The 24,060-nt window shown below is 38.9% G+C and overlaps 3 non-coding genes across 3 annotated transcripts; all 3 read right to left on the bottom strand.

Moving 5' to 3' along the window:
* Positions 1 to 4,534: 4,534 nt before the first annotated feature.
* On the bottom strand, positions 4,535 to 4,606 carry Trnad-guc (transfer RNA aspartic acid (anticodon GUC)). Its single transcript has one exon. It is a non-coding gene; the product is annotated as a tRNA-Asp (tRNA).
* Positions 4,607 to 5,443: 837 nt separating this feature from the next.
* Positions 5,444 to 5,515, bottom strand: Trnad-guc (transfer RNA aspartic acid (anticodon GUC)). Its single transcript has one exon. It is a non-coding gene; the product is annotated as a tRNA-Asp (tRNA).
* Positions 5,516 to 5,744: 229 nt separating this feature from the next.
* On the bottom strand, positions 5,745 to 5,816 carry Trnad-guc (transfer RNA aspartic acid (anticodon GUC)). The gene has a single exon. It is a non-coding gene; the product is annotated as a tRNA-Asp (tRNA).
* Positions 5,817 to 24,060: the final 18,244 nt, after the last annotated feature.

The raw sequence follows: 24,060 nt of genomic DNA, 5'->3' as shown, positions 1-24,060 counted from the left end.
CAGGGACCGACAAGGAATAAGATGAAATTGTTTTTAAATCGATTTCGGACAATTAATTGTAATCATAATTTCCATATTTGTAATTTTCAGAGCTTGTTTGTAATCCAAATATGACATATGTATATGTTTTTGGAATCAGACAATGACGAAGAATAAGATGAAATTATTTTTGGATCGTTTAATAAAAAAACCAAATTAATTACAAGTTTCCGATTTTTAATGACCAAACTCATTCATTAGTTTTTAAGCCACCAAGCTGGAATGCAATACCAAAGTCCGGCCTTCGTCGAAGATTGCTTTGCCAACATTTCAATCAATTTGATTGAAAAATGAGGGTGTGACAGTGCCGTCTCAACTTTTACAATAGCCGGATATGACGTCATCAAAGGTATTTATCGAAAAAAAGAAAAAAAGTCCGGGGATATCATTCCCAGGAACTCTCATGTCAAATTTCATAAAGATCGGTCCAGTAGTTTACTCTGAATCGCTCTACACACACACACGCACAGACTTTCTTTCTTTATTTGGTGTTTGACGTCGTTTTCAACCACGAAGGTTATATCGCGACGGGACACGCACAGACAGACACACACACACACACACACACACACACACACACACATACACCACGACCCTCGTCTCGATTCCCCCTCTATGTTAAAACATTTAGTCAAAACTTGACTAAATGTAAAAACAAACATTTTTGCACAAAGAAAACCAATGCAGGTTGTTCAATTTTGGTATGGGACTAAGTGGAGGAACCACACATCTGCCCAGGCCACCAAACAGCTGTGCAGATTTTTTTTTTTTTTTTTTTTTTTTGGGGGGGGGAGGGGGGTCAGATTTATTTCGCAGACTGACATGGATGTTGATTACAACTGAAAATTCAGCTTAGAGTTCCCACTTTGCACGGAGAGCAACCAGGATGTGGATTTGTGGTATGTGTCGAAGGATTCATGTTGATTTGCAAAATGGTCTACGCTTTCCTTCCTGTGTAAACCATGCTCATAAGCACCACAGATCCGTCCGGTATAATTATATCTCTCTCACTCTCCGTACGTCTTCCTTCCCGCCAAAACCATGTTTTTGTGTGTTTTTTGGGTGTGTTTTTTCAATCAACGTTTTATTGTTCAACCCAAACCGAAACCCTCTCTACAGAGGCCACTTATCTTGCTGTTGACCTCTCTTGACAAATACTCGACAGGGGAGTGAGCGGATGCAAGTGTTTTTTGTTTTTTCTTCTCCAAAACAACATAGCTTCCCTGCTGAGGAAAATGCAGTTTCAATTTTAAGCACAACATGCATCCGTCCACTCACAATATATTTTCTTTCATCCTTCAACATTTACCACTCAAAAAAGTCTATAGAATTAATCCATGAAACAAATGAAAGGCATCTACGGATGTATATACATACATAATTGACCTCACTCATTTGGTATACCACAGATCCGTCCAGTATAATTATATCTCTCTCACTCTCTGTCTTCCTTCCCGCGAAAACCATGTTGCAAATCCCTGCAGATCCGCCCTCTCTCACTCTCTCCTCGTCTCTTTGTCTCTGTCCCTCTCTCTTCTTGTCTCTCTCTCTCTGCCGCTCAGTCTCTTTCTGTCTCTGTCTCTCTTTCTCTCTCCCCCTCTCTTTTTCTCTCCCCCCTCTCTCTCTCTCTTTGTCTCTCTCTCCCCCTCTCTCTCTCTTATATATCTCTCTGTCTTTCTATCTGTCACTCTCTCTATCTCTGGCTCTCTCTCTCTCTGTCTCTCTCTCTCTCTCTGTCTCTCTCTCTCTCTGTCTCTCTCTCTCTCTCTGTCTCTCTCTCTCTCTGTCTCTCTCTGTCGAGTCTCTCTCTCTCTCTCTCTCTTCCTCGTGCATTTGTATGGCGTTGAAACACGCACCAGTTCACCCGCGGCATGTAAACTATAAACAGAGGTACATGTTATGATGACGGTAGAACTGGAGACTGATGCGAGGTGTCAGCCATAACTATAGGAATGGGTTTTTCCGCTGCCAGCAAGCGCGCGAGCACTCGTCCTCACCCTCACAGCAGGAAAAGACCAATTCTTTTGTTGTTTGAAAGTGTTAGTAAATCATGTTGAGTATGACTGAGTGCTATAGATTGCTATATCCGATCACTTTTTAGTACAATATGGATGGTAATTATCTGGCTAAAGGTTACTTCCGGTACAGACTTCACCAACTTCCGTTGTCATCGTGACCTGCGTTCGCTGCTTACGCACGGTCATCAGCAACGGATTAGATGCAGGGCCTAGCATTGGAAAAAGTGAGTTCAGCTTACAAAGGCGGGGGTCTGGGGGCCGCAGGAGGCCCCCAGTGGGGTCCAGGGGGCAAAGCCCCTGGTGGGGAAAAAAAATTAGAAATATAAATAGTGGTGAAATAGAAAAAAAACTATGAAAATAGAAGATTTTTTGGAGATTTTTTGTTTATCTAAAATGACACCCCCCCCCCCCCCCCCCCAAGAAGATTGAGCAACTAAATTATGCCTTCACCAACAAGCAAAACACAGACAGAAAACAAGAAAACTGACAATGAATCTTGTGTTATTTGGCCTAAAAGTGCCATTCCCACTTCCAGGAATACCTGGATTCTTTGTCACTGAATGGCTGACCACGTTCAACAATGTCGCTTCGAGACATTATTTCAAGTCTAGAGCCTCAAAACACCGGCACAAAGCATGCTCGCGCGATGCCAGAGGAAGTGATGCTCAAGCAAATTGTCAAACCGATTGAAAATTGAACCGAACGGCGCACAAAACGAAAGCTGGGACTGTTTGGGTTTACCGTTTGGGAATAACAGATTTTTGCATTTGGGCGTACACCAAATCGAGTTCCGCGTACTGGAGATGTTATTTCCGCGTAAAGTAAGCCGAACGGCTTACAATGCTAGGCCCTGTAGATGAGTCGATAACGTCATGAATGAATGGCCGGGTGGTTGTTGTTGTTGTTGTTGTTGTTGTTGTTGTTGTTGTTGTTGTTGTTGTTGTTGTTGTTGTTGTTGTTCGGCTGCTGTTGCTGTTTAGTGCTGCTTCTGCTGCTGCTGATGATGATGATTGTGATGAGAATGAGGATGATGGTGGTGGTGATGGTGGTTGAGGTGGTGGTGTGGTAGTTTGCGTTGGTGAGGGTGGTTGTTGTTAATCGAACAGTGTTTCTCTCCCCCCCCCCCCTCTCTCTCCATCTCTGGGCCGAGGCTCTGTCCCTATCTCTCCCTCCCTCTGTCTCTGTCTCTGTTTCTGTCTCTGTCTCTCTGTCTCTGTCTCTCTCTCTCTCTCTCTCTCTCTCTCTCTCTCTCTCTCTCTTCTATCCATTTCTTTTTCATTAGCTCGCCTGGTTTTAGCATAAGAGTCCTGCCAATGACAATCATCCGGTAAAACTCAAGAAGTAAAAATATCACTTGTCGTCCTATAACCACCAACCATGGGTGACAGTTTGCACCCCAAAGGGAACATGACAGGATACCCTGCTGTTGGGTAAAAGAGAGACAAAGTTTCACGATCTTTTGCCTTAGCTCTCATGGGTGACAAATCTGAAACAATATGACCGAGAACTTTCAAAACAAATAAAAAGATGAATGAGGGAGAACGGGAGAAGGAAACGACGTGATACTATCTTTAATAACGGAGTAATTGTCAAGAACAGACGTCACTATTTGCACCCAAAAATGTAGGGAAAAGGTAATCATCGTCCCCGGCCAAAACACGAGCGTCAACGGAATCGGTTTTAATCTTGACAATTGATAATGAGTCTAGTATTTGCTCACCGGTGTCGCAAGTTCAAGTTTTTATTGGTCCATAACCCATGGGGGCATTTTGAACAATAAATACAATCAATACAATCATGATATATGCTAATATAACAAATAAAAATAAAAATTAAAAAAAATTAAAAATGTTATGAAAAGCTGTTACAATGCATTAGGTTTTTTTCCAATAGTAAGGTGGTAACAACTCAGCTCTTTCTTCCTTGAAAAAATCACAGACAAATAAATAATGGAATTCATCACCTATGTCTTGTGATACACATTTGGTGCAAGTTCTTTCTGACCTCGGGATGTTAAGATAACGTTCTTTCTGTACAGGCAAATTGTTGTTTAATGTTCTAAACTTCATCATTGAAACACATTGCTGAATATGACAGGTGTGTGACATAGTCTTCACATAATCTGCAAACCGTTCACAAGACACAATCATTAGTGATTTCTAGTTCAGCCAAAGCCGGCTTGAATTAACGAAGTCGGGTTTAATGCGTCATACGGGCTTTGTCTTAGAGCGAGAAATAACAATTAAAGATACCTTCCTTCTGCTGTTTTAACGATCATGTTTACCACCAGAAACCTATCCAGGATTGTACAAGGATCAGAGTACAGTGAAACCCCTTTTAAGCCCTACAAAAATATGAAAAATCAGGTCTTAAAAAAAAGGGAGTCTTAAAATTGAGGTAACTTCACACAAGTTATGATCACAAACAGGCCACCCAAAAACAAATCCCTTCGACCAGACTAAAAGGAAAAAACAAGCCTCCCCGGCGGGGAATTGAACCCCGGTCTCCCGCGTGACAGGCGGGGATACTGACCACTATACTACCGAGGAGCTACATTATAGCGAGACTCATACCACTCCTTATTCGCAGCAGCTGTAAGCCAACAAAGCAAAAGTGCTTGTTAGTGTGTTCAAACATAAGCTTTCATTTTTTTTTTTTTTTAATTTTTTTTTTATTCTCTTTTGGTGAAGTTTTTTTTTGTTTTTTTTACATATATATAATTCTGTACATTACAGGACATCACTTAACCATCACTTAGGTCATGTGGTTATCGTAAACTTTCATGTGCCCTGCTTACGATGTACAGATCACGTGGAAGCGAGACAGCTGCAAGCCCACAGAGATATACAATAGATTCTATATCTCTGTGTGCAAGCCGCACAGGCGCATTTGCAACCATGCATTTTGTATTGTTTATAATCCATCTAATCCATCAAAACAACACCGCTGTAAACTCAACCTTAATGCATTAATACCGCAGGACACTATCTGTTTTGTTTGTCGAACTTCAAAAAAAAATTAAGAAGGGAATTTGTGAGAGCGGTATGACACACCACCGTTCTTTGTTGTGATAATTTGATGGGCCTGGGTAACTAACACAATTTCTAAAGATATCTTTTTGGTGTACCAGTCGAAAGAATAGAAAAACAGGTCGCGTAAATCGGCAAAACATTCAGTCAACATAAAAACTTAAAAGACAAATCATCATATGAGATAAGATAATTCTTTGAAAGAAAGGAAACATGTCAGTCTCACTTGTAACAGCTGAGCTGGTCTGATGGATAAAGCCTTCGTCCTCGCCAGAAACTAAATTTAAAAAAATTCACTTCGCCTTTTGACTGTCCAAAAAATACAGTAGACTAGAATGGGGAAAAAAAAAAAAAACCCTCCCCGGCGGGGAATTGAACCCCGGTCTCCCGCGTGACAGGCGGGGATACTGACCACTATACTACCGAGGAGCTGCAAGCGATAGGGACTCGCATCTTTCAAATCTCATGTGCTCAGCTTACAATACTTGTTCGAAAGAAAAGAAACATGTCTGCCTCTAAAACCTGCACAGCCGAGCCTTCGTCCTCGCCAGAAACAAAATTTAAAAAAAAGTCACTTTGCCTTGCGTTGTTGACTGTCTAAAAAATACAGTAGACTTCCATGAAAAACAAAAACAAACAAAAACAAAAACAAAAATCCCTCCCCGGCGGGGAATTGAACCCCGGTCTCCCGCGTGACAGGCGGGGATACTGACCACTATACTACCGAGGAGCTACAGGCGAGGAAGACTCGAACAATGTAATACTCGCAGCTGTACGCAACAAGGCGCAAATGCTTCTCACAAGCCTTCTGTGTTCAGACATAAGCTTTCAGTTTTAGGTTATGTTGTTATCGTCAACTTTCATGTGCCCTGCACTGACCACTATACTACCGAGGAACTGCATGTGAACACAGAACTCTTATAACGTACTAAAATTTCCAGCAGTAGGTGACAAGGCAACACGGCAACAGCCTGGTTGTTACAAGCCTTTTGTGTTCAGGCATTATAAAAATAACAGTCTTCATGTAAGTTAAGATAATTCTTTAACAACAAGAGTACTCGTATAAGCAAGCAAATCAGCTGCAGGTGAACAGGACTTCTGGAACGCCGAAGAAGAAGAAGAACAGGACTCGTATTCAGGACATAAATTTCGCAGCTGTAGGCAAAAAGAAAATAGTGCATGTTACTGACAAGCTCTTTCTGTTCAGACATAAGCTTTCATATTAAGGTCATGCGGTTATCAGAATGACTCTAAGAGCAGCCGGCAGTACAGTCTCATGTGCTCTGCCTACGATGCTTGAAAGCTGAAATAGAAAAAAACAATGTCCGTCATTAAAATGCTTGTTTGAAAGGGAGCAAAAAAACACATACCTGTCTCTAAAACCTGTAACAGCCGATCTCATCTGGTAGATGAAACCTTCCTCCTCGCCAAAAAAACGGATTACATTTAAAAAAGAAAAACAAAAAAAAAGAAGTCACTTCGCCTTTCGTTGGTGACTGGTCTCCAGCGTGACAGGCGGGGATACTGACTACTATACTACCGAGGAGCTGCAAGCGAACTGGACTCACATAACGTTAAATTGGCAGCTCTAGGAAACACGTCAATAGCTCTTGTTACAAGCCTTGTGTGTTCAGAGAGAAATTTAAACCCCGGCTTTGTACGCCAAAAAAAAAAAAACCACACACAAACACACACGCAAAAAACCCATCTTTTTACAAACTTTTTCTTTAAAGGTCCTTGTCTACATTTTTAAACCGAAATCGCCATTTGACCATTAAAATGCAGAGTTTATTATCTACAAATATCAACAATACACCCCCTTTCGATCAGGAAAGACGAAGCCAGTGTAGCCGTTTGAAAATTCATTGTAGTATTCCAGCGTAGTACTCATAGTAGGATATCCTTATTTGGAAAATGCCAAGCGCAAAACTCCTCTCAAATCCCGTGCATTTCGTGCGTTTAAAAAAAGCGTGGACAGCGCTCCAGTGTCAAACTGTTGCTCCACTTGTTTGGGCGTGGCTATAAGCATAGTGACATGAATTTGATTGGTCAGTATTTTTAGGCAAAGCACATGTTCTCAGCAAACAGAAAACAAAATATTGGAAGCGTGAGTCACGCTACCCAAAAATAAAATCTGTTTTTACATTTTTTTTTTCTATAACTTTTTTCCCCATGGTTCATTCATCATCTGACATAACTTTTTTAGCGAAATCTAACCATAAGATTATTGAAAAAAAGCAAAAATGTAGACGACCACCTTTAAAGTTTTTTTTAATGTGTTCACACATAAGCTTTCATTTTTAGTAGGTCATGCGTTTATCAGAATGAGTCCAAAAGCAGCCGTCCGTAAATTCAGTCTCATGTGCACAACACGTTGAAGTGAGACCGCTGCCTGCACAGGCAGGTTAGCGACCATGCAGTCTTTGTGGTTTGTAATCCATCTAAACTGTGACAAGACCGCTGTGAACTCAACCTTAAATGCCCTGTTTCTTTTGTTTGTTTGTTTGTTTGTTTGTTTGTTTGTTTAACGCCCAGCCGACCACGAAGGGCCATATCAGGGCGGTGCTGCTTTGACATATAACGTGCGCCACACACAAGACAGAAGTCGCAGCACAGGCTTCATGTCTCACCCAGTCACATTATTCTGACACCGGACCAACCAGTGCCCTGTTTCTACAGAGCACTATCTGTGATGTTTGTCCGACTCAATTATTCTGTTACAAAAAGTAATGGGAAGACAAGAGCGTAACACACCGCCGTTCTTTGTTATGACAATTTGATCGGTCTGGGTAACAAGTTACTGACAATTCGAAATAAATGTATCTTTTTGGTGTACAGGTAAAAACAAAAGTTTAAAAAAAACCATATGCGCAACTGAACGATATCGGCAAAACAATCAGTCAATCTGTCAGCCTCAACATCAAAACTTGAAAGAAAAGACTTCATATAAGATAACATAATTCTTTATTAACAAGAGTAGTGCCTGGTAAGAGGCTATACTAGTATCGTATAAATACTGTAGCTAATAATATTACAAAATGAAAGAAGTACATATTAAAATGTCTAACATTAATACATTTTTTTGTTTAAAGATTGCAAAGTGAGAGAGGCCAATAAACACTCAAAAAACATTGAATAGGATCAGAGTCACCCGAAGATTTGACCAAGAAAATCGTTTCTGGGATATATGACGTGTTGGAAGCTTTTTATTCAGAAAGAATCCATTTCCTAATGGACTAATTTTTTTTAAACAGTAACAGAGCTGCGTTGGTGGATGAAGCCTTCCGGGCCTTCAAAACGTAAAAAAGACAATAAATTCGCCTTGACTGTCCAAAAAAAAATAAAGTAGAAAAATGTATCTCCTCCCCGGCGGGGAATTGAACCCCGGTCTGCCGCGTGACAGGCGGGGATACTGACCACTATACGAAAATACAGTTTAACGACCTCTCTGCTTAGAGCAATTTGGGTCAAAGATATCAGAGCCGAAGCTCTACGATGTGTGCCTGGGTGAAGATGAGCAACACAAAAAAAAAAACAAAAAACAAAAAAAACCTTTTACTTTCCGTAATGGAAATGCTGGAAGAACAGGATTTAAAATCAATTCCTTGCAGGAGATACACGATTGTAGAGTTTTATTCTTTCATTCCGAGGCAGAAATGCTTTTGTATTCAAGAAACGTGGAACGTTGCTATTCCGGAAGGGAATTGATTTGATTTGTTGGTACTTTAGAATAAAATTGTGAAAAGTGGCATCCGACTGATCATGGCAAAGGAGTGAGTGTCAGACCAAGGAGGGTCGTGGTGGAGAAGCTGAGGCACCCTCTACGTACTTGTGGATTCGGCGGCTAGTCAACTGGCGAAAAGCCAACCCGGTCCTCCCTAGGACCTATACTGGCAGAGAAAGGGAGAATGTACGTTCTGGCTCACCGATTCCGACAGACCCTAAATATTAACGCAAAATAGGCTTCTGGACTAAACTTTTACTAAAATGAAACATGCGACAAAATCAGAAAAATACTGCATAAATCCATACAAAAAAAATACAGTAAAGTAAGGTTGTTTTGAACCAATGCCGGGTCTGTCGGAATCAGTAACCCAGAACGTACATTCTCCCTTTCTCTCTGTGCAACGCTAAATTTAGTTTCCATTGAAATATTAACTAGTTGCAGCCAGCGTGCGTATTGATCCAATCTGCCCGTTCGTCGGTAAGCCATAACTACCGTATTGATCTGGTAAAAACAAACAGCAAGCCTGTCTTCTATATTCCTCCAATGGCAAGACAAGATTAAATCATGTGTTGGCAACAGTTACGTCACTTCCGCCCACCACTGTCTGTTGATAACAACCCGATCTAGTTTGTGTTGTTAGCAACCAGGCAGACCTGTCTCGCCATTTCGTATTGCGGTGCTGTTCTGTGAGGACGTGTATGTGTTTCAGTGAAAAAAGTGCTTAATTTAACAAGGTGAATGTCGCAGAATTAGAGAAAGAGCTTCTTGAATCGCAAAATGTTCATCAAGAATTGTTAGATTATTCTAGGCGGTCAACAACTTTAATTCTACCTGACATGGAACAAGCTTGTAATGTCCCACTACCAGCGCCAACACCATCAGAATTTTGGACAGAAGAAGAACAGCATGTACTAGAAGAGAATAGAAAATATTTTGAGCAGATGGCCTTAATAGCAGTTAAGGCTAAAACAGAAGGATTAATGAGACTGCCCAAAAAACCAAAAAGGAAGATAGAAGATTTGTTCAAAGAAAAAGACGGAAAGAAAAAGAGAGTAGAACCAACAACGCCAAATGATTTACATCACTATCTCGTTTCAAACCAAGCAGATGTTAGCCATGCTATATCCACAGAAGCTTTCACAAATGCTTATTTTGCTCAAGCAGAAAATGAAAAAGATATTGTGGAAAGACTGCAAAAAGGGATGAGAAATCTCAAAAGACAGGACGCACAACAAATCTTAATTTACATTCAGTTTGGACAGTTTTTGATTATGTGCAAACAATGGCAGGAGAAGCAAAGAAAAGAAGGGAGAATGAAAGAAACGTGGGCTGACTGGTTGAAAGCAAAAACTGGCTATTCCGATGTTCATGCGCGTAGACTACGCGCCGTTGCTAGATCGCTTTATGCATTTCCGCGATTTACCACTGTTGGTTTGCCAATCAGTTTTATCATGGGCAAACTTAAACAAATCGAAGAGATGCTCCAGATCGAAGAGTACAGAGAGTACTGGTCAGAAACGCCGCATATTCCTGTCACATCAGAGCTCCAACAGTCCCAGTCTTAGACTTACAGTGCTTGTTTGTGCGCAACAACAGAAGTATCACACTGCGCCTGCACTGTTAGACAAGTGTTTAAATATAGTAACGATCATGCATGTACGGTTTCAAAAATAGTAATGACGTGATTCTAAATATAGTAACGATCATGCATGTACGGTTTCAAAAATAGTAATGACGTGATTCTAAATATAGTAACGATCATGCATGTACGGTTTCAAAAATAGTAATGACGTGATTCTAAATATAGTAACGATCATGCATGTACGGTTTCAAAAATAGTAATGACGTGATTCTAAATATAGTAACGATCATGCATGTACGGTTTGCTGCGCCTGCCCTGCTTTGGCTGTCTTCTTAATCATCCTGCTTCAACACCCTGCTTCAGCTGTGTTATTGGTTTTGCTTCACTCTGTTTCAACGCTTCGCTTCACTACGCTTCACTACGCTTCACTACGCTTCAATATTTAGGCTGCCTTCGGGCGGCCGCCGAGTGTTAACTTATTCAATTGACTTGTTTATTTTATTCAAGCTTTTGATAAGTGTACTTGGTGGCTGCTTTGAAACTCAACAAAGCCTACTAACTCCCCTTTCACAAACACTTCCCAAACGCAAGCAACGTCCTCTCCCCCGCTGCAGTCAAAACAAAGCTGTCATAGCGGGTTTTCCCGATTGACAAAAATTCTTATTACACACTCAGACTATTTGAAGCCGCGTTTGTTCTCCAGTGGCCAATTGCATAAGAATATTCTGGTGATGAATAAACGCGCTTTGTGTCATTAGCATCTAAAGATTTCTTGTTTACAATAGTTGTGTTGATCTGATGAAGCGCGGAACTGATCTTAGGGTTGTCATGGTGAAACACTCGCTTCTGAAACAGTGCTTCCTTGTAGTTATCATGCGATATGCTCGACTTTACAACCTGTTTGCTTACACCCTTTGCTTTTTTAACCACCCCTTTCTCACTTGCAACACTGTACATCTTTGCACGCAATCCAACATACTCCTTAATTATCTTCCCATTCATTTCATCTTTCATCTTTCCAATAACCTTCTTGTTAACATTTGAGTGCAATGGTGATTCTTTAGGGTAGTCGCAAGTGTCATAAAAAGAATCTTTTCCTTTTACTGCAGGACTTTCAGCTTCTAGATCTTTGTAAATGTCATCCGCTGGAATGTCAAGTAAGAATGAATCTGTGTCTGTGTAAAGTACTCTCGATTTGGGATATCTTGGTTTCAAATAATCATACAAAAACTCAAGCATCAACAGTTTTGACAACTCTAGCACAGTAAAGCCTATGAATACTGGTTTGTCAAGCTTGACTACAAGTTTTTTCATTAAGATACCATACAGCTGTTCATGAAAGTATTTAAAGTCTTGATACTGTGGTTTGGATGTCAGCTTGATGGCCTCATTTTCTCTTGTAACAAGTCTAACATCCTTTCTCTTGTGTGGGTTTTCCATTGTCTTACCAAAGCAACTGTTGTTCATCAGTTTAAAAAAGTCTTTCTCTGATGCATCAGCGGCTTTGGTTCTCAGTTCTGTGTTTTTCATGATGTAAGGTTTCATAAACTGTTCTTGATCAAATAAAATTATACGATGAACAGCCTTCAAAATTAATCCATGTCTAATGTAAAACTGTAACAGTCTGTAGTGACACACATACTTCTTTTTGTGAAACAGATTGGGCACCAGCTTTGGAGGTTCTCTTGGGTTTACTTTTAACCTCTCAGCCGCTAAAGGATAATCATTATGTAGATCATGAAGTGATAGTGGATAGTCTAAGTCAACTTCTAGTATCCATCCCTTTCGACTGTCTGGGCCTGCTTTTAATATTGTCAGCACAACACATTGTGAAAATGGTCCTGAATAGATCTTAAAGTTCCGAAGTGGAAGCGTCTGACACATTGCCCAACCATACAAATTGTTTGCATCTAGATACATGATGTAATTAGAAGGTTTCATAGGATCAAAGTCGTCCAAGTATTTGTTGTTGGCTTTGCAGTAATTGTGTGAAGCCATACTGATTCCTCCACGTAGTCCATTTTCAATCATCTGAAGTGTAGGAAGATCTGATAGCAAGTCAATCTTTACTCCTGTAAATCTAAGAAATGCATCCCAGCTCATGCCTGGTGCAGATATGTAATGTGAAGGATCTAGATTGTAGTGCTTCATACATGTTCTTCTGTAATTCTCAAATATATCTGCAAGTAAACAAACATCAGCCAACAAATATTGATCATGATAATCACCCATTGTATTACATCCTAATTTATTCCATGCAGTCTTAGCGTGTTCATAGTCTTCGTCACTTATACCTTTACCCTTCAGCCGTGAGAAGTAAGCATCCTTTGGTGGTAACTCATCTTCATCAAACCTCTCCCACGAATCCATGTATTCATATGGATAGACTCCCTTTCTAACTAAGTCACTGTCAAAGTACTTACATGTGATTGGGAAAGCAGTTAGTGATGAAGATAAAGACTCAAGTGTTCCCATCAGATGTTGAGCAGAATCGTAGAAGTGTAAACTATTCAGAGTAAAGGCCATGTACTTTTCTGAAGACTGCGCAATGCATCTTGCTTTGTATTCATCAGTTACTGCCTGCATGATCAGATGTGAATCATAACCGCGCAAGTTATGGAAGAAGATTGGAAGCTTCCAAGTCTTAGGATCAAACTTTAATTGTAGATTACATTTGCTGTGTGCTGCTCCTCGGAACTGCCCACTTACATGATCATGATCTCTTACTATTGGATTGTCTATGTTTGGTGTTAGACTTTGTTCGCATATCCAACACTGTGTGGTAGAGTTAAACTGTTCTTGGTCTTCAGGTTTCATAACAATGTCTGAAAGATTCAGTTGTTTGGAGCAGTCATTTCGCACTTGGTTCATTTGCTGTAAGAAGTTCTTTGCTGCATTAGGTCCTCTGTACAATTGCGGTTTAGAATGTTTACCATCTGAACTAACAACAATAAATGCATATGAACAGACTTGATGATTACTTAGAGTTACTGTTTTAGGTAGGTCTTTTGGTAAAGGTCCTTCATATGGCACAATGATAGATTCAAAGTCAGCATAAACAACATAAGGACTTTTCTGTAGTTTGCATACATTCTTAAAATACACTTTGCTGTCTGGCGGTGGTGTTGTTAACTTCACAACCGCATCATCAACGCTCTTACAATGTTGCTTGTGTATAAGTGCTGCATGAATTGATGGAATACGCAAGAGACATCGCCTACAAAAGTCTTGTTTACTATTGTGATTGCTTGTGCTCGCCATCAGTCTACTCATTGTACGAATCAAAGTGTAATGATATTTTACACCATCAGTCATTAGTAACATGTCAACATGGTTAGTATCACAATCACCAATCGTTGGTGAGTTCTTTGATATTCTGACTGGTTTCAGTTCATCTTCCTCATCCCACGTGTAAACATTTACGGTGATGGGTTTGTTTTGCTGTTCAAATTTGTCAATGCTTGTAATGCTGACAGGAAATTCAATACCAGTAAAGTTTAGTTTATTTCTGTATGCATGATAGTTAGACACTCTTTCTGCATTTTTCTTTACACTGTACAGTCTTGCCAGAACACACCACATAAAACATTTGTCATCATCATTCTTTATGTTCAGCACAGCACGTTTTTTGACAAGAGCAGGAGGTAAAGGTATGTAACTTCTACCTCTGATGGGGGCAAATTTACTTAGCTTCAATTCTATTTTTAGAATTTCACCTTCTGACCATCCGGATCCTTTCATCTTTGCATCCTCTGCAGCTTGCTCAAACCGTTTCATCATTTCATCTGCCCAGTTTCCATTCAATTCTGCCATAGAATTAAGTGCTAGTTGTCTGGTTGAAACATGAACTTCTAGCACCTCATCACTGACTGTTTTGTATTTTATTAAACTGACTATCTGCACTTTTACTGGAGGTTCAATCAACAAATTGTTTGGAATTTGTTCAATGGCGTCTTGCACACTGGACTGCACATTTTGAGGATCCGTTACTTGTAATTCAACGGTGTCAAATACTGTCGATAAAGATTCTAATACAGAGTCTTCCATCGCTGTGAGTTTGATTTTATAACTCAAAATAAAAATATAAATTAAAAAAATGAAGTTGCAATTCTTTCTCAGAGCTTCCATTTTTGTTAACACTATAAAATCTGAAATAAAAAATCATTTAACATTTGTACCACGTGGAACTAATTGTAATTCCTCTTTTACAAAGGCTCTTTGCGGTGCTGGTTCTCTCAAGTAATATATAGGTGGATTTGTCTCTACTACTCTCTTGATTTCATGAATGTCAATACTCCAGATTGGATCCGTTGCACGCTTCCTGCTGTCACCCTCAGCTTCACCGGGTGCATATAAATATCTGACTTTCTGATTGAAAGGTAGTAATGCCACTGGTGTTGTTGACTTTGGAGCAACAGGTATTGTTTTCTGTTTGATTGCATCAACTGGTCTTAACCCTGTAGCTTTAAATACCTCCAGATTCATTGCTCTAAGTACTGATGGTAATCTTTTGACCCATTCAGTGTTACGCAATTTACTTTCTGTGTCCAAAAATTCCTGATGGTACTGATATGAAAACAGTTTTTCTGCCAACTGTTTGTTAAAGCTCTCAACAATAGCCTGTGACCTGTGGTTTCCTGGAATACCTCTCTTCACTGTAACATGATGTTTTAACAGAAGCTGGTTGACAGCTCCTTTAAACTCCTTACCATCATCGCACTGAATCATTCTGGGATACTTTAGTGGTCCACGTCTGTAAATTTCTTGCAGGGCAACAGCTGTAGCTATAGCACTTTTCTCTGTCAACGGTTCAGCATCTTTGTATCTTGTTGCAACATCAACTACAGTCAGTGCATACTTATATTTCTTCCTTCTGACTGTGTCATGCGGTAAATACAGCAGGTCTATTTGATGAGTGTCATTCGGTTTAATGTTAACAAAGTGTGGTCGTGTAATTTTTCTTGGTGCAGGTAAATAGATCTGCCAAACTGCCTGCTTTGACAACCATTTCTTTGCTATATCTTGAGAAACACCTGCTGCGTCACTGAGCTTGTCAATAGCAGTTCTTCCTTTCCAGTATCCTTTTGGGGAATAATATATTTTAGATAACAAAGCATCACTCATGGTTTTTTAAATGACAGAATATTAAGATTTGACAGCACGCGCAATAAAGTAAACAACAGCCATACCAATAACAATGAAAACAATCTCGCCCACCTTCTGCTCTTCTGAAGGCTGATAAAAGTCACCCAGTTTTGGAGGAGCACTTGTCTTCATTTTCTTTCCAGTTACAAGATAGTATTCTTGAATGGCTGCATCAACATTGGCAAAGGTTTTGTTTGCATGTCCTTGCTGCCTGAGTTTATCATTCATAAAGTCTAACTGCGCAATTCGTTTCTTCTCGTATTCATCCTGTGCTTTCGCCAGTTGTTCCATGGCTTTGTTGTGCCTTTCCCTCTCTTCACCATTTTGCAGTTTAGAAAACAAATAGTTGCTGCCAGAAAATGCAAGCGCATTTACAATCGCACCTCCCACCATCATAACCAAGCTAGCCATTTTATTGTCTTACATGTTTATATTTTCTGGAATAATTCCTTGCTTCACCAGGAAGTCTTTTGTTGCAAAGGAAGCTGTCACAACACCAATTAGTTTAGCACCGTCTTCGAAGTCTAACTTTCCCAAGTCGGCTGGTTTCATTCTGAGGAGACTTTTACCCAGCATTGTGTAACCTACACTCAAGCCTCCAATCACTGCAGCGTGATAAACTAGATTAACTATTGTCTTTTCAGAACTCATTTTTATGTTATCAAAATTAAAATATTAAAATTATTCCATATGAAATGAATCCACTGCAGGTACTACTGTGGGCTTTGTTATTGTTTGTACTGCTTTGTTTGTACTGCTTTGTTTGTTGGTTTTGGTGTTTGTTGGTTTTGGTGTTTCTGATTTTGGTCTTTCTGACACTTTATATTTGCCTTGCCAAAGTTTGTAAAGCAAGTATCCACCTCCTCCAACAACAGCTGCTACAGCTACTTTTCTGTATGATAGAAATGAAGATTTTAATTCTTGATCAGTTTGTGTGACCTTAGTCACTTCAGGAATGTTTGGTGTCTGCTCAACTTCAGACATAATGTTCTGCTTTGCCTTTTGATTTAACTTTTTTTGTCTGTTCCATTCGGCTAGTTTTTTTCCTGCTTCTACTCTACCAGGTTTCTTTGTCACTGTGTTCACTTCTGGTATTTTCGTCTGCTCCACTGTCTGCTTCAACTGATCTGTCATCTTTTTTATTCTGAAAATTAATGTGTTTGAAAGTAATTAATCCAGCAACAAATGGTACTAATAAAGCACCAAATCGATAATACAGGCCACAGGCAAGAGATTCGAGGGACTTGGAAACAACAGGGTCATGAGTTAGATCATGTGTTAAGTCTTCCTCCGAGTCGAGAGGTGTAAAATGTCCAAAAATCTTTGTGTACAAACCTATAACAGTCTGTCCAATACTTCTAACCATCTTAGAACCAAGCACTGATTCATACCGTCCATGATACTTTTCTATATCTTCTGAGGAAAGATGTTGTACTTCTTCCACAGTTAACTGCTGCCCAAGGTAGTGTTTTGTTTTTCCACAAACAGCAAGTGAATACAATCTTTCTTTTTTATCAGGTATAGTCCTACTGTCACAGATTTCAATATCTGTAGCAGTCTGCATCAGCAATTCATCACAGTTCATTTTATTTTGATGCAGAATAAAATAAAAATCTAGTAATTAAACTTGAGTAAGAACTTGGGTAGGAACTTAACAAGAACTTAGGTAGGAACTTGAGTAAGAACTTAGGTAGGAACTTAACAAGAACTTGAGTAAAAACTTAACAAGAACTTAGTAAGAACTTGACAAGAACTTAGGTAGGAACTTGACAAGAACTTGAGTAAGAACTTGACAAGAACTTAGTAAAAACTTGAGTAAGAACTTGTGTAAGAACTTGAGTAAGAACTTGTCAAGAACTTGAGTAAGAAATTGACAAGAACTTGGTAAGAACTTGAGTAAGAACTTGACAAGAACTTAGCAAGGATTTCTACAAACATACATACTGAACTGGTTGATCAGTTTTTAAAACCAGTTTCGAGTGCTTAGAAGATTTCAGATTATTCTTTATTCTTTCTCTCTCCTGTTTGTTTTCAATGACATCATTTTCTCGAAGACACTCTTCAAAACTGTCACGGTCCTTTGAATAGAACAATGTTATTGTTTTGAGTTGCTCTCTAAAGTCTTTCAGAACTGCATTGTATTTTTGTGTTAATATCCAAACTGATATTAATGCATGTCGTCCACTGAATGCAAGCTTTGCTAGTGCACTTTTCTTTCTAACAATGTCACGTTCTGCTGCACAGTCATCAATAATAAACAGTGTTGGTGTGTTCTGAAAAAGATCGAAATAATGCTCCAAGCAAACATTTAGACGATCAGAAGGATTTACAATAAATATATTTTGATCAGACCATATGAATTTTCTCTCCTTGTATGTTCTGTTATGCTTTATGGTTGGACAGAATATGACTATGTGTTCAAAGTGATTTATGTAAACAGTCTGTAATAAATCCAAAACATATCTTGTTTTGCCGCAACCTGTTGCCCCACAAATCAAAGAACAGTGTGGATCTTTTGGAAGAAAATCTAGATACTTCATTTTAACACGTTCAATAAACAATATCCTGTAATCTGCTTTCAGAGATGTTTAACTGCGCATCTGACACAACAAACACGTAGATCTTAACTGATTTACTACTACTCCCTACTTCCTTTTCAATTTGTATTGTGATTCCTTCTGATCCGTTTTCAATTCGCCTTCCACTTCCATGCAGTTTGTTGTCGTCAGTTGTTCTGAGATCCAGCCATAACGCATATTTATTTGTCAAGAAATCTTCTACGCCAACACCGTGTAAATGCAGATCTTTAGCCACAAGATCAGATGTTGGGTCTTTCAATCTTCCTCCAGTAAAGTACTTTCTTGCTTCATCATAGTGTTGGTATGGCAGCATGCCAGATGCAAATATTTGGTTTGGCTGCCCTTCAATTGTGCAATATACTCTATTGATTAGTGGATTGTAAAACTTTTCTATTTGCCTTTCATATGAATCTTTTGGTTCCTCAAACAACATAAGTATTCCCTTCATTGACCTAGCTGGTGTATTCAAGTTAATGTTCCAGATTGGATCGGCCTGGCTTTTTGAAAGTGTACTGTGATTCAACACTCTTTCATAATAGATAGGCAGCTTAGAACTGTACTGATTTTCTATAAGTCTAGCCAGTTCAGGATGGTTTACAACATCAAACTCTAAAGAAATTCCAGACACCTTATACTTTGCTTCCGGGTCTTGTGAAAGCATAACACGATCATAACTATTGAAAGTCAGGTCGTATGACAGCCTGTCACGCAATGCTCCTTGATAGAAGGGAGGATGTGAATTTATGAGTTCAAAGTCAAGTGGAATACAAAATTTGTTTCCAAAAGCAACATTGACAGCGTTATCTTTTTTGTTGTCAGCTTTATCTCCTGCTCCTATTCTAACTTTTATCCCATTGTCTGACTGAATCCCTTGAAACACTCTGTTTTTCTTTTCATTGTCAGTCAACCAATTATCTGCATAAACTAAAAATACATCTGCATTATTCAATGACATCACTTCCCGCCCTTCCAGTTTGACAGTAATCTTCCTCACAATTGCTCTTCCTACATTATAAGCCAAAGTCCTATTTGCATCTGAGCCAGATTCTAATTCTAATTTGAATGATAGTCTTACAGTGCCTGGTACAATAACATCGTTCTTACCTAGATTAGGAAACCTAACAGTAAGTATTTCATTCTGATCAATAGTAGAAGGATTATTTGTGACTATAACTGTTTGCCTTATTCCTTTTACCCCGAGAGGTTCTTTCAGCCTTCTGTAAGGATCAAGAACAGAACCGAACGATTGTGCCATCTTTTTTTATTTTCAAAATAAAAAATAAGTTACAAATGGCAGAAGGTGGATTTGAAGATTTATTTGAGCCAGCGGACGACATGAGCGAAGCAATCCCTTTGGTTCCCTACCATCATTCACTGCATTATGAGGTGGCACGACATGAACTTCTGGAAGGTAAAGTTAGAGATTTCTACAAAAGTTTAGGAGAAGAACCTGATGTTTTAGATCCAAACCAGTTCAAAATGGAAGCAAATCATTTATATACAACTAGCGATAAAGGAGAAAAAGTCCAACTTACATATAAATCTAATCCTGCTAAGTTTCTATCAAAAGTTTCACTAAAACAAAAACTTACTGCTAATCGACTTAGGCAATTAGATATTGTGCCTAGCACACGGTCATCAGCTTCCCATGTTGTTTCCTTACTTCAACAAGCAGAACTAGGACTACCAACTGCTACTCAAATAGAATCTGTTCCATTGCAAGATCTTAATAAACTTGCAGATGAGGCTGATCAACTTATACAAGAGATAGAGACTTCTTTTTCTGAGGAAACTTCACTGAAGACTCCACATGAACTATTACCTATGAGAGAAATAGAAGCCCTTAATCAATCACTACAAACCATCAGAGGTGAAATAGCAAATAATCTGTCAAAACTAGGTCAGCTGGATGAAGATATAAACAAAGAGAAACAAAAACTTGCTGATGCTGATGATTTGAACCTAGAACAAGAAGTAAAAAACAGAATTTCTAAGCGTTTAAAAGATTTGCAGGAGGAGAAAGCCATAAGGTTAGAAGTTCTAAGTAACAATAGAGAACAACTGAGAACACAGGTCAGCAGAATAAAAAATACAATTCAAAGAATCCTTTACGAAGACACAACTCTTGCTGAAAGAATTAGAACGCTTTTCAGAGAGCAGGGAATCACAATAGCTAGTATACTAACTGCGTTAGGATTTGCAATAAGCACATTAGTGTTAACACTCACAGGTGGCACTGTCACACCTCCACCTCCACCTTCACCTTCATCTCCATCTGATCCGGGATGGGTAAAGAAACAACTCAAACACATTGCAGAACTATTAAAGAAACTAGCAGCAAAAGCTTTGGATGCACTTCCAGGAATCATTGGTTCAATTGTTAGCTGGCTGTTATCTTTTGCAGGTAAAGTTGTTGGTTTCATGGCTGAACATCTCTGGACTCTAATAGTTTTAATTGCAGGTGTTCTGCTAACGAGAATAAAGCAAAAGTAAGCCTACACCCACTCCACCAATTACTAGAGCAGTCTTCTGCGATTCATGATCATCACTAATACTAACAGCTTGATCATCACTAGTGACAGAATGATCTTCACCTGCAGCGTGATCTTCACTTGTCACGCTTTGTTTCTGTTCATTGTGATATGGCTGTAACATCGTTCTGATTTCTGAATTCAGTTCTTCACCCTTTCCAAGCGGCTGGGTGTCACTAGCAATAATGATTTCATTGTTATAATTTGTTATTGTTCCAATCTGCAGCTGGAGATCAGAAGGTAACATGTAAAGGCCGTTACCAACAGCAAAGTCAACTTTTGATCTTGCATAACGGAGAGAGTCTTGATACCTTTTGATGCTGGAAGGCAGATCAACTGCAGAGTTTATGACATCTTCTAAATTTGATAACAACTGTTTCTGTGCACCAAACCCTGTGCTTGTTCTCATTATGTTTGATCGTGTCTGTGCCTGCGAGCCTAGCAAGCACCACGCATATGTTCGGATAGATTCATTGATCCTTTCAACACCTGATCCAGTGAAACCTTTGCCGGTGTCTAATATAAAAGTAGTCCATGCATTGTGGTGCTCTTGTTCTATTGATCCTAACTGTACCTGCACATTTGAAGAAAAAGATGTATGACCTGGCCAGTAATCAAAATTATACCTCCTGTGGACACCCCATAAATATAGTGTTCCCATGCCATGGTTTTTGTCTTGCTTTTGCCTAAAGTCGGTCTTAAAATCTATATTGAATTCATTGCAGAGACGCTCATACACTTTCATGTTTATCCTATTGTTGAATGGGTTCCAGCTCTTTTCATGCGGCATTGGTGCCTGAAGTTCAGACAAGATTCTCCTGCACTGATAGTAAACGTGAAATGTGTACACACACTTTGTCAGTAAGTTTGAATTATTCATGTGGTCTGCATAGGACACTCCACATCCCGTGGTTGCACAGAATATTGCAAAGTTTAACTGATTCTGATAGAACTGCATTGGGTGAGAGTTCCACATCTTTGGAACACTATCATTTTTGATTGGGGGATTTAGGTAAGAATGGAATGGGTCAGGCACTTTAACGCGAATGGATTCTGTTTCTGTTACAGCAAAGTCCAACTCATGGAAAGAAATAGTCTTTGGATTGTAATATGGTCCAGTTTTGTATTTAATGTCTTTGTTGAATTTATACTGAATCATTTTTGTTGTTGAATAAAAAATGTTTATCACACTAACAAATGTGAAGACTAGTGTGCCAGTTAAACTTGCAAACCCTATCAACAATCAAAATGGAGGAATGAAAGTTGCACTGCATGAAATTATGTACAAGGTTACTTGGTATAATATCAGTAAAAAAAAGGCTAACAACTGGGTTAGAATTAATGGTAAAAAACATTCTGTAGAAGATGGTTACTATGACTTCTGCACTTTAGAGAAAGAATTGTTTGCTCCAGTAGGTATTACAGCGAGTTTAAATCATGCAAGTCTCATTGCTACTCTTACTATGCCCAAAACTAGAGAAGTAAACGTTGAGTTTCCAACCAAACTCCTTGATATGCTTGGAATTACAAAAATATACAAGGGAACACGTCCCATTGACATGGATGTTAACAGTGTACTGTTTGTTCACATGAGAGAGCTTAACACATCCTATAATCTGTTTAATGATCAGCGTTCTGATCTGCTTAGGATTCTTCCACCGAGTGATGCCTCTTTTTGTAAAATGCACGTGCCAACATTTAAGACACTTCAGTTCAAGGACTTGGAGGAAGGGTGTCATGAATTCCTACACATTGATCTGAAAAATCAAAGTGGACAACCAGTTGATTGTTTGTTTAACATTACATTGGAAATAGTTCCATAAAATATTGAGTATTAAAATGTCGAGTGGACCTACAATAGCTTATCCTGTTGCATGTTCAACTATAGAGTTGAAAGATTTAGCAGACGCTATCGACTTTGAGAGCAATGCTGAAGTTGGTGCAGTGTATGCATTCGAGTTTACAGACACTGGTCATTACAAGAGAAAGGAAATCGACGATGAAAAGAAACCAAGATTTCTCAAACTAGGCCAAATCCGTGATGTTAATGTACCTGATCCAATTGTCGATGACATATACTACATGTGGAAACATCAGAATAAAAAATGGGTACTTAGTCCTGTTATGAAAAAGATTGACTGGGAAATGAAGTTTGAATTTGTGAGTCCATACACTCTTGTTGGAAAAGACGACACATTCCGTAAGTCAATCAATGCTAAACCACTAATTGTTAGCCTTGTTCCTGCGATTAACAGCAGGGGAGAAGTTGCAGTTAAACCTTTCCATAAGAACAACTATCTCATTCACAGAAAACAAAGTGTTGAAAAGGACGCTGACACCATTGTCGATTTTATACCCAAGCTTCCAATAGGGCAGAATGCAACTATGATATTTGATATAGTTGTCAGGAAAAGGGAAGAAACCACAAACACTGTTCTAATGAGAGGAATAAATCTCAACTGGAGACCATTAAATGTTGAAGAAGTCAGAGTATTTATTGCTGTTCAAAAGGATTCTAACACAATAAAAAAACAGACGTCAAACCAAAATGTTGTTGTTAACGCAGATATAAATAATTTAACAGAAATAAGAAGTATTAATCTTACTTATCTTGATTTGATTGCTTTCTACTATACAGATAAGGTGTTAAGCAATGAACAGCTTCAAAGCTTAGCAGAAACACTGGCCAGTGAGAATTAAGATAAATATTTTATATTTTGCATTAAAAAGATGACTAGCAGTGTGAAGCTTTATCCTAATATTGATGAAAGTGCAGCAGAAAGTCAACAATTCAGACTGGCACACATTAGTAATATACAAAAACAACTAGAAGATGAATTAGAAAAATATTCTCGCGCTAGACGTAAGTACTCAACAACTTACAACAGCCTTTCTAATGCCAGCACTGGTTCTACTATCCTTGCATCAGCTGCAGGTGTAACGGGAACAATTCTGTTAGCTACCGGAGTAGGGACTCCAGTTTCTCTAATCCTAGGTGGTGTGGCAGCAGCAGTTGGTGGTTTATCATTTATAGCATCAGCTATAATGAAAAAAATTGTGAAAAAGCTTGAAAAACACGAGTCCATTTCCACTCTTGCATCATCAAAATTGTCTAGCCTAAAACTGTCTATCAGTAAAGCACTTGAAGATTCAAAAGTTTCTGACGAAGAATTCAAACAGATACAAACAGACTTTGATGACTACAAAAGTAAGAAAGCAAGTATTCAAACAAAAACACGAGCTGAATATAACAAGCCACTCGATATAGAAGATCTGAAAAAGCAGTTTTTAAAAAAGGGGATTCAAATAGGACGGGAAGAAAAAGTAAAAATAGAATCACTTGTAAAGAGTTAACTATTCGTTTAGACAGTCACATTGCATGTATCAGATATAATTCTAACAGTGAAAGA

The sequence above is a fragment of the Littorina saxatilis genome, linkage group LG15, assembly GCF_037325665.1.
Source record: "Littorina saxatilis isolate snail1 linkage group LG15, US_GU_Lsax_2.0, whole genome shotgun sequence".
In the NCBI taxonomy this organism is placed as follows: domain Eukaryota; kingdom Metazoa; phylum Mollusca; class Gastropoda; order Littorinimorpha; family Littorinidae; genus Littorina; species Littorina saxatilis.
The sequence above is the reverse complement of the archived record's forward strand: the minus strand, read 5'-3'. Positions and strand labels throughout refer to the sequence as shown.